This window comes from Muscardinus avellanarius (assembly GCF_963383645.1).
Source record: "Muscardinus avellanarius genome assembly, chromosome: 12".
In the NCBI taxonomy this organism is placed as follows: Eukaryota; Metazoa; Chordata; class Mammalia; order Rodentia; family Gliridae; genus Muscardinus; species Muscardinus avellanarius.
In genome coordinates, this window is record NC_137798.1 from 55,358,549 (window position 1) to 55,373,734 (window position 15,186).

The window sequence follows — 15,186 nt, forward strand, 5'->3', positions numbered from 1 at the left end:
GGCCAGGCCTAGTGGCACACGCTTGTAATCCTAGCGCTTGGGAGGGTGAGACAGGAGGATCCTACAGGTTCGAAGCCAGCCTCAACTACTTAGTGAGGCTCTCAGCAACTTAGACCCTGTTTCCAAATAAAATATAAAATAGGTCTGGGAGTATAGCCCGGAGGTAGAAAGCCTCTGGGTTCCACCCCCAGTACCACCACCCCCAAAAAATCAGAGTAACGGCCTCATTAACAGATAGTAAAATCTATAAAATAACTCACCATGCTGTCAGCTCCAGGCCACACTGCAGCCCAATGTGTATCTTTCACATTAGTGAAATCCCAGCAATAAAATTGCAGGGATGGTTATTTAAATAAATCTATACTATGAAAGTGATAAATTCTCTTGCTTTAATGAATAATGTATAAATTAAGTACTTCTAGAAAATTGCCTAAACTTTCATCTTACTGTCTAAAAATGTACTTTTGCACCTCACAGCTCTGGTGAGGCAGTAAAACATCAGAGTTAATTAAGATCACAGGCTTCAGAGTTAGGCAGTAACACCCCATTCTACCTATTTCCTTCTATTCTTTGGGAGGAAATTTTAATTCCACAACATACTGTGACATCATTCTGGAAAAGGAACCAGAGATTGTCAGTTGAATTAACATATGAACCAGAAACTGCCACCGCGACTGTACTTCCATGGGGTCCCTCTCTTCTATTTTTTTCCGCTTGGCATTTTGACAGAAAAATGACCTCATGAGTACAACCTTGGACTAAAATTAGAGTACTCTGCTTCATTTCCAGTGTTACTTCTGATAAGCCCTATGGCCATGGGAAAATGATTTAACCTACATTGCACTTATTTCTTCGTCTAAAGCAATGACAAAATTCGGAACCTCAGGGAATCAGATAAAATAGGGGGAAAAAATAGCCTAGCGCTTCGTTCTCTGTCTCCACAAATTAAGGAGGCAGCAGGCTGTGGTGCAAAGCGCCATGGCTGAAAAAGAATTGGGCGTCTAGTTCTGCAGTGTCTCTGGAAGGCTGGGTAATGTGGGACACATTATTGACCTCCGTGGGTTAGAGTCTAGTTACGGGATGAACTCTAGAATCTCTTGTGTGAGATACCAGAGATAATGCACTTAGAAGAGGTTTATTTGGGCTGTTCTGTCATACGCGCGCGCACACACACACACACACACACACACACACACACACACACACACGCTAGTGATAGTGATTTGGCTCAGCAGTGGTGGGGCCAGCCAAGCAAGGCTGAAGTTTGAGGAGCAGGCAGCCACGGAAGATCCCAGCAGCCTGTACTCTACGGAGACGGGCTAACACTCGTCCACCAGCAGTCAGGAAGGAAGGTTGAAAGGAAGGAAGAGGAACTGCAAACGCCACCGCTCGCTACAGTTTCTGAGCTGGGGAAGCCATTAGGTCCCATTTCCCAAATCCTTTGGCCCTTTATAATTGGTGTTGTCTGTTGTTGATTTGTAAGAGTTTTTTTTTTATATGTCTTGAATACAAATCTCTTATCAACTACATGATTTATTTGCAAGTATTTTCTCCCATTTAGTAAGTTGTCCTTTCACCATCTTGAATTTTTTTTTAAATCAAAACCAAACATATTTTAATTTTGATGAAGTACAATAGGGCTGGGGGTATAGATTGGAGGTAGGATGCCCCTGGGTTCCATTCCTAGTACTGAAAAAAAAAAGAATAAATATTTCCTCCTATGTTTTCTTCTGTGTTCTATAGTTTTAGCTCACATATTTAAATCTACAATCCCTTTTAAATTTTTAGTTATTTATTTACTTACTTACTTATTTATTCCTTGTGGTACTAGGCATTGAACTCAAGAGCGTTTCACCTCTGAGCTACACTCCTGGCCCTTTTTATTTTGAAACAAGTTCTCTCCTGTTTGATGAGCGTCTCACTAAGTTGCTGAGGCTGGTCTTGAATCTGTGACCCTCTTGTCTCAGCCTCCCAAGTACTGGGGTTTTAGGTGTGTGTCACCACACCTAGCTTACAGTCCCTTTTAAAATTATTTTTGGGCTGGGCATGGTGGCACACGCTTGTAATCCCCTTGCTTGGGAGGCGGAGAAAGGAGGATTGTGCAGGTTCAAAGCCAGCCTTGCTGACTTAAGAGACCCTGTTTCCAATTAAAATATAAAAATAGGTCTGGGAGTGTAGCCCAGAGGTAGAAGGATTTCCAGGAACCCCAGAACCACAAAAAATAATTATTTGGTGGTATAGTGTGATGCAGGAGGTTGAATTTCAATCTTTTGTATGTGAATCTTCAGCTTCTCCACCCCATGTGTAGGAAAGACTATTCTTTTCCCTATTAATTATCTGGACACTCTATCAAAAGTCAATTGACTATAAACTTTCTTTTCCCTATTAATTATCTGGACACTCTATCAAAAGTCAATTGACTATAAACTTAAAAGTCAATTGACCAAAGCTGGGCGTGGTGGCTTATGCTTGTAATCCCAGCATTTGGGAGGCTGCGACAGGAGGATCGGGGTTCACGGACAGCCTCAGCTACTTAGAGAGGCCCTCTGCAACTCAGTGAGACCCTGTTTCAAAATAAGTAATAAAAAATAGGGCTGGAGGTGTAGGTCAGAGGTCGAATGCCCCTGGGTTCCACCACCAGTACCACACAAAAAAAGTCAATTCATTATAAATATCTGGATTTTCAATCCTATTGCATTGATGTGTAAGTCTATCCATAAGCAGTACCTCTTGATTACTATAGCCTTGCAGTACGTTTTGAAATCAGTAAGTGTGAGATTTCCAAGTTTGTTCTTTTTCATGTGACTAGTATGGGAACTTTGCATTTCTATATAAATTCTTAGGGCCAGCATGTTAATTTCCACAAGGAAGATAGCTGGAATTTTTTTTTTTTTTTTTTTTTTTTTTTTTTTTTTTTTTTTTTTTTTTGCGGGTCTGAGGATGGAATCCAGGGGCATTCGGCCTCCAGGCTACATCCCCTCCCCTATTTTATTTTTAAACAGGTCTCACTAAGTTACAGAGGGCCTCACTAAGTAGCTGAGGCTGTCCATGAACCGCCATCCTCTGGTCTCAGCCTCCCGAATGCTGGAATTAAGAGCATACAACACCACGCTGGAATTTTGTGTGTGTGTGTGTGTGTGGTACTGGGGTTCCTGGAAGCCCTTCTACCTCCAGGCTACACTTCCAGACCTATTTTATACTTTTTTTAAATTTAAAAACAGGGTCTCTTAAGCCAGCGTGGCTGGCTTCGAACCTGCACGATCCTCCTATCTCTGCCTCCCAAGTGTGGGGATTACAAGCGTGCGCCACCATGCCCGGCTACTTTTATTGGTACATTGAAATTATATATCATAGTGAAGTTCAAAGTCATATAAATAAACATGCACACAGGTTTCAGTGTTTCCCTTCAATCCCACTCCACTACCCTCCCCTCCCTGCACAGGACAGTGAGATTGGTTGTGATTCCTTTGTAAATGGGCAGAGCATAATTTGAATCATTTCTTTCAACCATTTTTCCTTGTCCCCATCTCCCTCTCCATCCTCTTTCACTATTCTACTGGGTCATTTTTCTTGATTATCTAAAGTCCCTTTTATTTCCCATTTTCTCTCTATCTTCCTCATAGGAAAGAAAACATTCGATCCCTGACTTTCTGAGGCTGGCTGATCTCACTTGGCATAATATTCTATAGTTCCATCTATTTTCCTGCAGATGACATAATTTTATTGTTTTTTATGTACACATATCACATTTGCATTACCCATCCATTTGCTAATGGACACATAAATTGGTGCCATAATTTAGCTATCATGAATTGTACTAGGTAGCTGGAATTTTTATGGGGATTGCACTGAATTTGTAGATCAATTTGGGAAGTATTGCCACCTTAATACTATTAACTCTTCTGATAAATGGACATTGATGCCTTCCCATTTTATTTCTATTATTTATTTATTTATTTTATTTGCAGATTTAGGGATGGAACCCAGGGGCATTTGACCTCCGAGCTATAGCCCCAGTCCTTTTTTTTTTTTTTTTTTCTTTTCTTTTCTTTTTTTTTTTTGGTGGTACTGGGGGTGGAACCCCGAGGCTTTCTACCTCTGGGCTCTACTCCCAGACCCATTTTATATTTTATTTGGAAACAGGGTCTCACTGAGTTGCTGAGAGCCAAGTACTCTACCACGGAGATACATCCCCATCCCTAGGTTTTATACACACAAGATCATATCATCTCCAAACAGAGTTTTACTTTTTTCTTTTCAATCTGAATACCTTAAACTGGGCGTGGTGGCGCATGCTTGTAATCCCAGTGCTTGGGAGGCTGAGACAGGAGGATCGCACAGGTTCAAAGCCAGCCTCGGCTACTTAGTGAGGCTCTCAGCAACTTAGTGAGACCCTGTTTCCAAATAAAGTATAAAAAAGGTCTCGGAGTATAGCCCGGAGGTAGAAAGCCCTTAGGTTCCACCCCCAGTACCACAACAAACAAAGAAACAAACAAACAAATAATCTGGATACCTTTTACTTAAATTTCTCACCCAAGCCGGGCATGGTGGTGCACGCTTGTAATCCCCGCACTTGGGAGGCTGAGACAGGAGGATTGCACGGGTTCGAAGCCAGCCTCAGCCACTTAGTGAGGCTCTCAGCAATGGAATCTCCAGGAGATATGATAATTAGAAGGAGTGAGAGAGTGGACATCCTTATCTTATTCCCAATCTTAGGAGGAAAGCATTCAACCTTGTATCATTAAGTATGACTTTAGTCTTTTGTTTTGTTGTTTTGTTTTGTTTTCAGTGCTGGAGATTGAACCCACGGCCTCACACAGGCTACACAAGCACTCTATCTTGAGCTACGTCCCCGCCCACAACTATTGCTTTTCAAAAGTGTCCTTTTTAGGTTGGGAAAGTTTCCTGGTTTATTGATTGCTTTTATCATGAAGAAATGTTGAATTTTGTCAAATACATCTATTGAAATGATCATGTGGGGTCTTTTTGTTGTTTGTTTTGGTACTAAGGACTGAAACAATGGCTGTTCTACCTCCAAGCTATACCCCCAGTTCTTGTATTTTATTATGTATTTTTGAAATGGAGTCTTGCTAAGTTGCTGAGGGTCTGGATAAATTGCTGAGTTTGACCTCAAACCTGCCGCCTCCCAAGTACTGGGTTTACAGGTGTGCACCATCACACACAGCTTGATATACAGTTTTGTCTCTTATTCTGTTGATATAATTTATTTACATTAATAAATTTCAGATGTTAAACCAACATTGTATGTCTACGATAAAGCCTTCTTGGCCATGGTGCAGAATCCTTCTTTGTGTGTGTGTGTGTGTGTGTGTGTGTGTGTGTGTGTGTGTGCATGCGTGTGCATACCCAGAGGGTTATAGGATTATATACATACTGAGATTTGAGAATTACTGCCTATTAATAATAATTTAACAATGCAAATAAAACTATGTGATGATGGATTAGTGTCTAGAGTATACAAGGAACTCAAAACATTTCAACAGCAAAAATAACAATAATCTACCAGGTGTGGTGGCACACACCAATAATCCCAGCAACTCAGGAGACCAGAGATAGGAGGACCATCAAGTTCAAGGCTGTTCTCAGCAATTTAGTGAGACCTGTCTCAAAAATAAAAAGAGTAGCCTGGCGTGTTAGCACACGCTTGCAATCCCAGGATTTGTGAGGCAGAGACAGGAGGATCGCAATTCGTGGGCAGCCTCAGCTACTTAATGAGGTGCCTTGCAACTCAGTGAGACCCTGTTTCAAAATGAAGAATAAAAAATAGGGCTGGGGGTGGAGCTCGGAGGTAGAATGCCCCTGAGTTCCACCCCCAGTACCATAAAATAAATAAATAAATGAATAAATAAATAAATAAATAGAGTTGAGGATGTAATTCAGTGGCAGGGTTCAACTTCCACTGCCTCAAAAATAATAAATAAATAGCCAGGCGTGGTGGTGCAGCAACATGGATAGAACTAGAATAAAATGAAGCAATATTTTCTATTAAAATTACAAGATCACATAGAAACCCACAGGCTTCAGTTTTGTAACTATAGCTTAGGTTTCCACTTTGTAACTTTTGCACACAGGTCCATATGTTTCACTCCGGCATGGACTAGTTTCCTGTTTCTCCTTTTTAAAATCTACCCAGTTAAAGCTAGCCAACCAAATTAGATTGTAAAAGCCATGCAGAGAAAATTAGATTGTAAAAGCCATGCCACAGCCAGTGGGGAACAACGCAGTGGCCTTTGCATTAGGGAATAAAAGGCGGAATGGACTGCAGGCCCAGTGTGCTTGCATCCTTCTGTGCAGAGGTAAATTGCCTCGCCCAGTTACTTTTGGTTTCATGAGGGTGTGTGTGTGTGTGTGTGTGTGTGTGTGTGTGCGCGCGCGCGCGTTTCTGGGGATTGAACCCAGAGGCATTCTACCTCTGAACTATACCCTCTGCCCTATTTTATTCTTTATTTGGAAACAGGGTCTCACTAAGTTGCGGAAGGCCTCACTAAGTAGCTGAGGCTGTCCACGAACCGTAAACCTCCTGTCTCAGCCTCCCAAGTACTAGGATTACACCACCACGCCCAATTTTATTTGCAGCTTCCCTAAAATTTGTTTCTAATATCTTGCAATAAACATGTCTCTTTAACATACTGATTTCAATTATTTTAGCTATATATCCAGTAGTGGAAATGTTGGATCGTATAGTAGTTTCATTTCTATTTATTTATTTATTTATTTAGTGGTACTGGGGGGTGGAAGCCAGGTGTTTTTCTCCCCCCGGGTTATACTCTAAGACCTATTTTATACTTTCTTTGGAAACAGGGTCTCACTAAGTTACTGAGAGCCTCACTCAGTAACTGAGACTGGCTGCGAACCTGCACAATCCTCCTGTCTCAGCCTCCCAAGCGTGGGGATTACAAGCATGTACCAACGAGAACTAATATTTAGAAAGTCCTAGAATGGTAATTCATTTACAGAAAAATTGAATTAAGCCAGGTGTGGTGGCGCACGCTTGTAATCCCTGCACTTGGGAGGCGGAGACAGGAGGATCGTGCAGGTTCAAAGCCAGCCGCGCTGGCTTCAGAGACCCTGTTTCCAAATAAAAATATTTAAAATATAGGTGTCTGGGAGTGTAACCCGAAGGTAGAAGGGTTTCCAGGAACCCCAGTACCACCAAAAAAAAAAAAAAAAAATCGAATTACCCCAACCTCTCAGCCTGCACAAGAGTTAACTCAAGATAAATCAAAGACCTGGAAATTAAACCAGAGACTTTGAAATTACTAGAGGAGGGTATAGGAACAATGCTCTAACATAGGCACAAGTAGAAACTTCCTCAATAAGACCCCCAAGGCATAAGAAATTAAAATGATAATATATAGGATTTTATTAAATTAAAAAGCTTCTGTGCAGCAAAGGAAACCATCAAGAGCTTTAATAAAGAGCTGACAGAATGGGGAATCTTTTTCAGCTATTCCTCTGATAGAAGACTAGAATATACAAAGAATTTAAGAAACTTACTCGGTCAGGCGTGGTGGCACATGCTTGCAATCCCAGCGCTTGCTTGGGAGGCTGAGACAGGAGGATCACACGGGTTCGAAGCCAGCCTCAGCTACTTAGTGAGGCTTTCAGCAACTTAGTGAGACCCTGTTTCCAAATGAAATATAAAATAGGTCTGGGAGTATGGCCCGGAGGTAGAAAAGCCCCTGGGTTCCACCCCCAATTTCACACACACACACACACACACACACACACACACACACACACACAGAAAAGAAAAAAGAAAAGGAAAAGAAAAAAGAAACTTCCTGCTTAAAACAAAAACAAAAACAAAAAAACAGCCAGGCATGGTGGTGCACACTTGTAATCCCCAGCATTTGGGAGGCTGAGATAGGAGGATGGCGGTTTGCAGATAGCCTCAACTACGACTTAATGACACCCTTTGCCACTCAGTGAGACCCTGTTTCAAAATAAAGAATAAAAAAATAGGGCAGAGGGTGTAGCTTAGAGGTAGAATGCCCCTGGGTTCCATCCCCAATATCACACACACAAAAAGTAAACTAAATAGACACTTCACAAAGAAAAATACAAATGGCCAATAAGTATATTAAAAAATGTTCAACATCATTAGCAATCAGGGAGATGCAAATAAAAACCACACTGAGATTCTATCTAACCCCAAGTAGAATGGCAATCATCAAGAAATCAAACAACAATAATTGCTGGTGAGGATGTGGAGAAATAGGAACTCTTCTACACTGTTGGTAAGATTTCAAATCAGTGCGGCTGCTATGGAGATCACTGGGAATGGATGCACCATATGATCCAGCGATAGCACTCCTGGGTATCTTTCCAAAGGGACTGAAATCAGAGAGCTACAACAATATATGCATATCCATGTTCAGAGCAGCACAGTTCACAATAGCCAAATTATGGAAACAATCTAGGTGTTCATCAACAGATGACTAGATTACAAAATTATGAGATATACACACAATGGAATTCTATTCACAATAAAGAACAAAGTGATGTCATTTGCAGAAAAAATAGATGGACCTAGAGAACATTATATTAAGCGATATTATCTAGTCACAGGAAGTGAAATGTCATATATTTTTCTCTCATATGTGGCAGTTAGGGGAAAATAGGGATACAGGAGGGGCTTTAGATAATAGAGGAGAAATCCCCATGGAATGAGAAAGGTGGCTCAGGGGAGGGGGAAGGGAGAATTAATAAAGAAAAGACTTCCACTGATGTTATGTTCATATGGGAGAATACCAATGCCAATCTCAATATCATGGATGGGAAAGGAGAGGCAGCAGAGAGGGAGCAGGGGGAAGCTTACCATGTCCTATGTGCATGGATGTTACTATCACGCTGAGCTAAATTATGATGTGAGACTACAGTGCACCGATAAAAGTATAAAGAAGAAGAAAGTCCAAGTTGTGTCCTCAAGATCACACAGTAAGACTTGAGCTCACAAAAAAAGGTAAAGCTATTTAGACTCTAGCTCTAACCACCAGTTTGCAGAAAATGCATGCCACAGAGGAGCATGTTTAAAGACACCATGGGAAATCAATCAGCAAAATTCAAAATGCGGAAAAATCTGTACTTAGTTTGTTTTTTTGGGTTTTTTTTTTTTTTTTTTTTTTTTTTTTTTTTGTGCGTGTGTGTGTGTGGTACTGGGGATTGAACTCAGGAGCATTCTACCCCCAAGCTACACCTCCAGCCCCATTTTTTAATTCTTTTATTTGAAACAGGATCTCACTCAGTTGCAGAGGGCCTCACAAGTAGCTGAGGCTGGCCCTGAACCTTCGATCTTCCTGTCTGAGCCTCCCAAATGCTGGGATTACAAGCGTGTACCAACATGCTCGGCTATACAATTAAACAGAAGGAAATAAAATAGAGAAGAGAGACTCATAGGTTAGCACTCTCATGTAGTACTTTCTTCAATGATAGGGATGTTCTGTATCTGTTCTATAAAAGGACATTTAGCACCAGAGATGTGGCTATTCCAACAGGGGAACTGAATTTAAATTTTTTTTTGTTATTTAGAGGAGGAAAGGTTTATTTGGCTCGTGGTTTCAGAGGTCAGTCTATGGTAAGCCAGCTCCAAGGTGGAAGCATCATGGCTGCAGTGCATGGAAGGGGAAAGCTGATCAGCACATGGCAGCTAGGTGCCTTCCCATTTTTTTTTTTTTTTTTGGTGGCACTGGGGTTCCTGGAAGCCCTTCTACCTTCGGACTACACTCCCAGACATATTTTATATTTTTGAAACAGGGTCTCTTATGCCAGCGCGGCTGGCTTCGAACCTGCGCGATCCTCCTGTCTCCGCCTCCCAAGCGCGGGGATTACAAGCGTGCGCCACCACGCCCGGCCTGCCTTCCCATCATTTGGAGAAGGATGTTTCATGACGCCAGGATGTAGAGTCCTTGAAGGCCTTCTGAACGTGGCTACCCATTTTCCATCTGTATTCTGCATCTTCAGAGATGGCTTGGGAGCCTTTCCTGAAGGGAATTCAGAACAAATCTCTGTGCTTCCAGCCTATCTTCTGTTTCCACATTTTCTTTTTCAATCCAGTTAAGTGAGCTGTTCATATTCCTTATTTACAAGGTCACTTTCCTTGCTTGGAACCAACTGGGACCAGTGCACACCCAAGGATTCTGTGGATGAGGCATGCTAAGTGGCGGGGTGTGCCTTGGTCTGGGAATCAGAAGATCCAGGCCTGGCTCCAGTCTTTTGCTCCTTCACAACTCTGCGTCTTAGGCTTGGTTGTCTGCATATATACATAGTTTTTGGGGGGTTCGTTCCACAAAAGGCTGAGACTGGATCTCAGGGGCTGGTGGCAAGAAATGGAGAGGGAGAGAGCACGGTTCTGTCTCGCATCATAGAGGTCAGAAGCAAGAGAGAGAGCCAATTTAATTTAATTTTAGTTAATATTTGAATTTTGTCACAAGTGGCTAGTGGGTACTAACAGGACTTAAAAAACACAACTCAGCCAAGTACCACATGGAGGACTTATTTAAATCCCAAGTCAAACAAAATAACTGTAAAAAGAAAATGTTATAAGACAATTAGAAAAATGGGCACTGTAGATTTTTTATTTTTAAAGTATGATAATGGTTTTACAGTATGTTGTTTGTTTGTTTTTGGCGGTACTGAGGATGGAACCCAGGGGCCTTCTACCTCCAGACTACACTCCCATACCTATTTTATATTTTATTTGGAAAGTGGGTCTTGTTAAGTTGCTGAGAGCCTCAGTAAGTAGCTGAGGCTGGCTTTGAACCTGATCCTCCTGTCTCAGCCTCCCAAGCAAGCGCTGGGATTACAAGCATGTGCCACCATGCCCAGCTTTCTTTCTTTCTTTTTGAACTGGAGATGGAACCCAGGGGCCTTCTACCTCCAGGATACACTCCCAACCCTGTTTTATTTTTTATTTGGAAAAAGGGTCTCACTAAGTTGCAGAGGGCCTCACTAAATTGCTGAGGCTGGCCACAAACCTGCAATCCACCTGTCTCAACCTCCCAAGTACTGGGATTACAAATGTGTGTCACCATGCCCGGCTTTATAGTATGCTTTTTATAGAGAGACTTTAAGAAATACATACTAAAATACTTATGGGTAGAATGATACTATGTTAGCCAGCTTTCTGTCTCTGTGACAAACTGAGATTAAATAATTTAAGGAGGGAAGATTTAACCAGGCTCACAGTTTAAGAGGTTTAGGTCTGCCAGACATCCCGGTGCACACCTGCAAGCCCAGTACTTAGGAAATTAATACAGAAGGATGGCAGGTTCCAGACCAGCCTCAGCAATTTAGTGAGGCCATCAGCAACTTAGCAGGGCCTTGTTTTGAAATAAATATAAAATAGAGCTAGGGGTGTAGCTTGGAGGTAGAATGCCCCTGGTTTTAGTCTCAGTACCAAAAAAAAAAAAAAAAGAGGTCTAGGTTTGTGATTGGTTGGCTTGTGGCCCATGGCCTGGGGGCTGTGGTGAAGCAGAACATGATGGTGGACAGTGAGTGCATGGCAGAGTAAAGCCACTCGCCTAAAGGCAGCCAAGGAGCAAAAAGAGGGGAAGGAAGGAGCCAGGGTCACACTAGCCCTTTTTTTTTTCTTTTTTCTTTTTTCTTCCTTCTTCTTCTTCTTCTTCTTCTTCTTCTTCTTCTTCTTCTTCTTCTTCTTCTTTTTTTTTTTTTTTTTTTTTCTTCTCTGTACTGGACATTGAACCCAGGAGCATTCTACTTCCAAGCTACACTCCAAGTCTTATTTTTTGTTTTTATTCTTTATTTTGAAACAAGGTCTCACTAAGTTGCAGAGGGCCTAAGTAGCCGAGGCTGGCCACAAACCTGTGGTCCTCCTGTCTCAGCTTCCCAAGTACTGAGATTACAAGCATGCACACCGGGCACACTATCCCCTTCAAAGGCATGCCCTCTGAGACCTAACTTCTTTCTACGAGGCCCACCTCTTATAAGTTCCACCACCTCCCATGGCCTCTGAGGGCTGGTAACCAAACCTTTGACTACTGGCCTGTTGGGGACATTAAGATCCATGATATCTGGAAATTTGTTTTATAGTAATATTCTTTGGTGGACGGAGGAGAAACTGGGTGAAATATAGATGTAACATCATTGACCACAAATGGATGATCGTTGAAACTAGGAGGTAGATACATGAGGGTACAATATGCTCTGCTCTCAACTGAAGAATGTTTGACATTTTCAGTAACTGAAAGTTGTTGGATTTTGTTGTTGATGATGATGATTTTTGTTTGTTTTGCACTAGAGATTAAACCCAGGGGCGTTCTACTTCTGAGCCACACCCTTAGACCTATTTATTTATTTATTTATTTATTCTTGTGGTACTGTAGATTGAGCCCAGGACAGTCTACCTCCAAGCTACACCTCCAGCCCTTTTCTTTTTTTTTTTTTTTTTTTTGAAACAGGTGTGTACCACAATGCCTGGCTAACAACCTGCTTTACAAATTAATACTGTTTTAAAAAAGATATTTGTAGCCAAGTGTCATGGCATATGCCTATAATTCTAGTACTTCAGAGGCTGAGACAGGAGGATCACAGGTTCAGGGCGAGCCTCGGGAACTTATAGTAAGATCCCCAGCAATTTAGCGAAATCTTGTTTCAAAATGAAAATTTTTTTTTTTTTGCGGGTCTGGGGATGGAACCCAGGGGCATTTGACCTCTGAGCTACACCCCCTGCTCTATTTTTTATTCTTTATTTTGAAACCGGTCCTCACTGAGTTGCAGAGGGCCTCACTAAGTAGCTGAGGCTGTCCGTGAACCGCGATCCTCCAGGTCTCAGCCTCCCGAATGCTGGGATTACAAGCGTGCGCCACCACGCCGGCCTAGAATGACTGTTTAAAGATGAAGATGTAGCCTGACGTGGTGGCACACACTTGTAATTCTAGCACTTGGTAGGCTGTAGATCACAAGTTCAAGGCCAAGCTCAGCAACTTAGAGAAGAAGGAGGAGGAAGAGGAGAAGGAAGGAAGAGGAGGAGGAGGAGGAAGAAGAGGAGGATGAAGAGAAGGAAGGAAGAGGAGGAGGAAGAGGAGAAGGAAGGAAGAGGAGGAGGAAGGAAGAGGAGGAGGAAGAGGAGGAGGAAGAGGAGGAGGAAGGAAGAGAAGGAGGAGTTGTTCGGTGAGATTAAGTTGCCTAACTAGATCACACAGTTAGTTGGAGGTTGAATTCAAATCCAGGCGCACGACCTCCAAATGTCATGTTTTTCTATCATTCGATGCTTGGTATGAGCTGTGATATCATCATCAGTTGCTTCCTGGAGAATAAGGTAAGAAGGACCGGGAACTGGGTTGAGCACCATTGCTCTCGCTCAGGGTAATGATGCTGTGCTTCTCTAATTAGGAAGAGATTGATGCCAGCCGCCAGCTGCTATGAGCTGAATAGTGAGCATGGAGGACGTGTTACTGAGCAGTGATTTATAAGTTCCAGATGTGAAAGAGAGGCTATGATAACTTTTTCTTATATACCATGAAAGATGATAATAAAAAGCAATTTAAAACAATAAATTCATTGGTTGAAATTGCTCATCTCAGGATTCAAAGGTTATTTTATGCTCCTTTTCCTTCACAATGTAGTGAATATGTGCTGAGAGGAAAAATACTATCAGGCTAATATCTGAAATAAGGATGAATAATTAACTTAGAATTTGTTCTAACAGGTTTGTTGTCAAATATTCTTGTCTTTGATTGCATATGATTTTTTAAAACATCCTGAGCCTATTGGTATCTATTGGTATGTGATTTTCTGTTGGCATTTACAGTTCTTTCTTTCTTTCCGTCTCTCTCTCTCTTTCTTTCTTTTTGTGAAACTGGGGATTGAACCTGGGGGCATTCTGCCTCTGAGCTACATCCCAAGTCCTATTTTTTAATTCTTTATTTTGAAACAGGATTTCACTAAGTTGCAGAAGGCCTCACTAAGTAGCTGATGCTGTCTGCGAATCTGGGATCCTCCTGTGTCAGCCTCTCAAATGCTGGGATTACAAGTGTGTACCACCAGGCCCAGCTTGGTATTTACATTTTATTTTATACACAAAATATTTCATTTTGTGGGGACACAGCTCAGCCAATGCTTTTAGCAAATATTTTTATTTGATAATTATAATACAGTGAAGAAAGCTAGTAGGTTAACCACTTAATATCTAGTAGGACATACAAAAATAGATTAACATACCAATTTTTATCTTATGTAGATCTTTAGTATTATGCTCCATTACATTATGCTCCATACTTTTCTGATTATAGTAGTGAATAAATAATTACATGTTGTTTCATACTCTACAAAAAAGATTTGCAAACTTTTGACTTAGTTCTGTGGCAGAATATAATAAAAGGGACTGAGGTGGTAGTGCCATGTTAGTTTGTGCCTAGCACATGCAAGACCCTTGATTTGATCCCCAGGACCACAAAACCAATGGACCAATAATGATGGGACTTAGGCAGTAAGAAAAAACAAAGAGTCTGAAGTTGGGTGTGGTGGTGCACATTTATAATCCTAGTACTTGGAAGGCTGAGACAGGAGGATCACAGGTTTGCAGCCAGCCTCAGCTATTTAGTGAGGCACTTTGCAACTTAGTAAGATCCTGTTTCAAAATGAAGACTAAAAAATAGGGCTGGGGGTGAAGTTTGGAGGTAGAATGCCTCTGGGGTCAATCCCCAGTACCATACACAGAAAGAAGAAAGAAAGAAAGAAAGAAAGAAAGAAAGAAAGAAAGAAAGAAAGAAAGAAAGAAAGAAAGAAAGAAAGAAAGAGGAGGAGAGGGAGGGAGGGAGGGAGGGAGGGAGGGAGAGAGAGAGAGAGAGAGAGAGAGAGAGAGAGAGAGAGAGAGAGAGAGAGAGAGAAGAATTGGAAAGTCAGCTGGGCGTAGTGGCGCATGCTTGTAATCCTAACATTTAGGAGGCTGAGACAGGAGAATCCTGGGTTCACAGAAAGCTTCAGCTACTACTTAGGCCCTTTGCAACTCAGTGAAACCCTGTTTCAAAATAAAAGAATAAATAATAGGGCTGGATATGTAGCTGCTTGGAGGTAGAATGTCCCTGGGTTCCATCCCCAGTACCACACACGCACAAAAAAGTTAATCTTGAAACAGTGTCTTATAGGTTTTGTTTCTAGACTCAGAAATAGGGCTTTGAAGAACTGTAATCTTCTCTCCTAGAA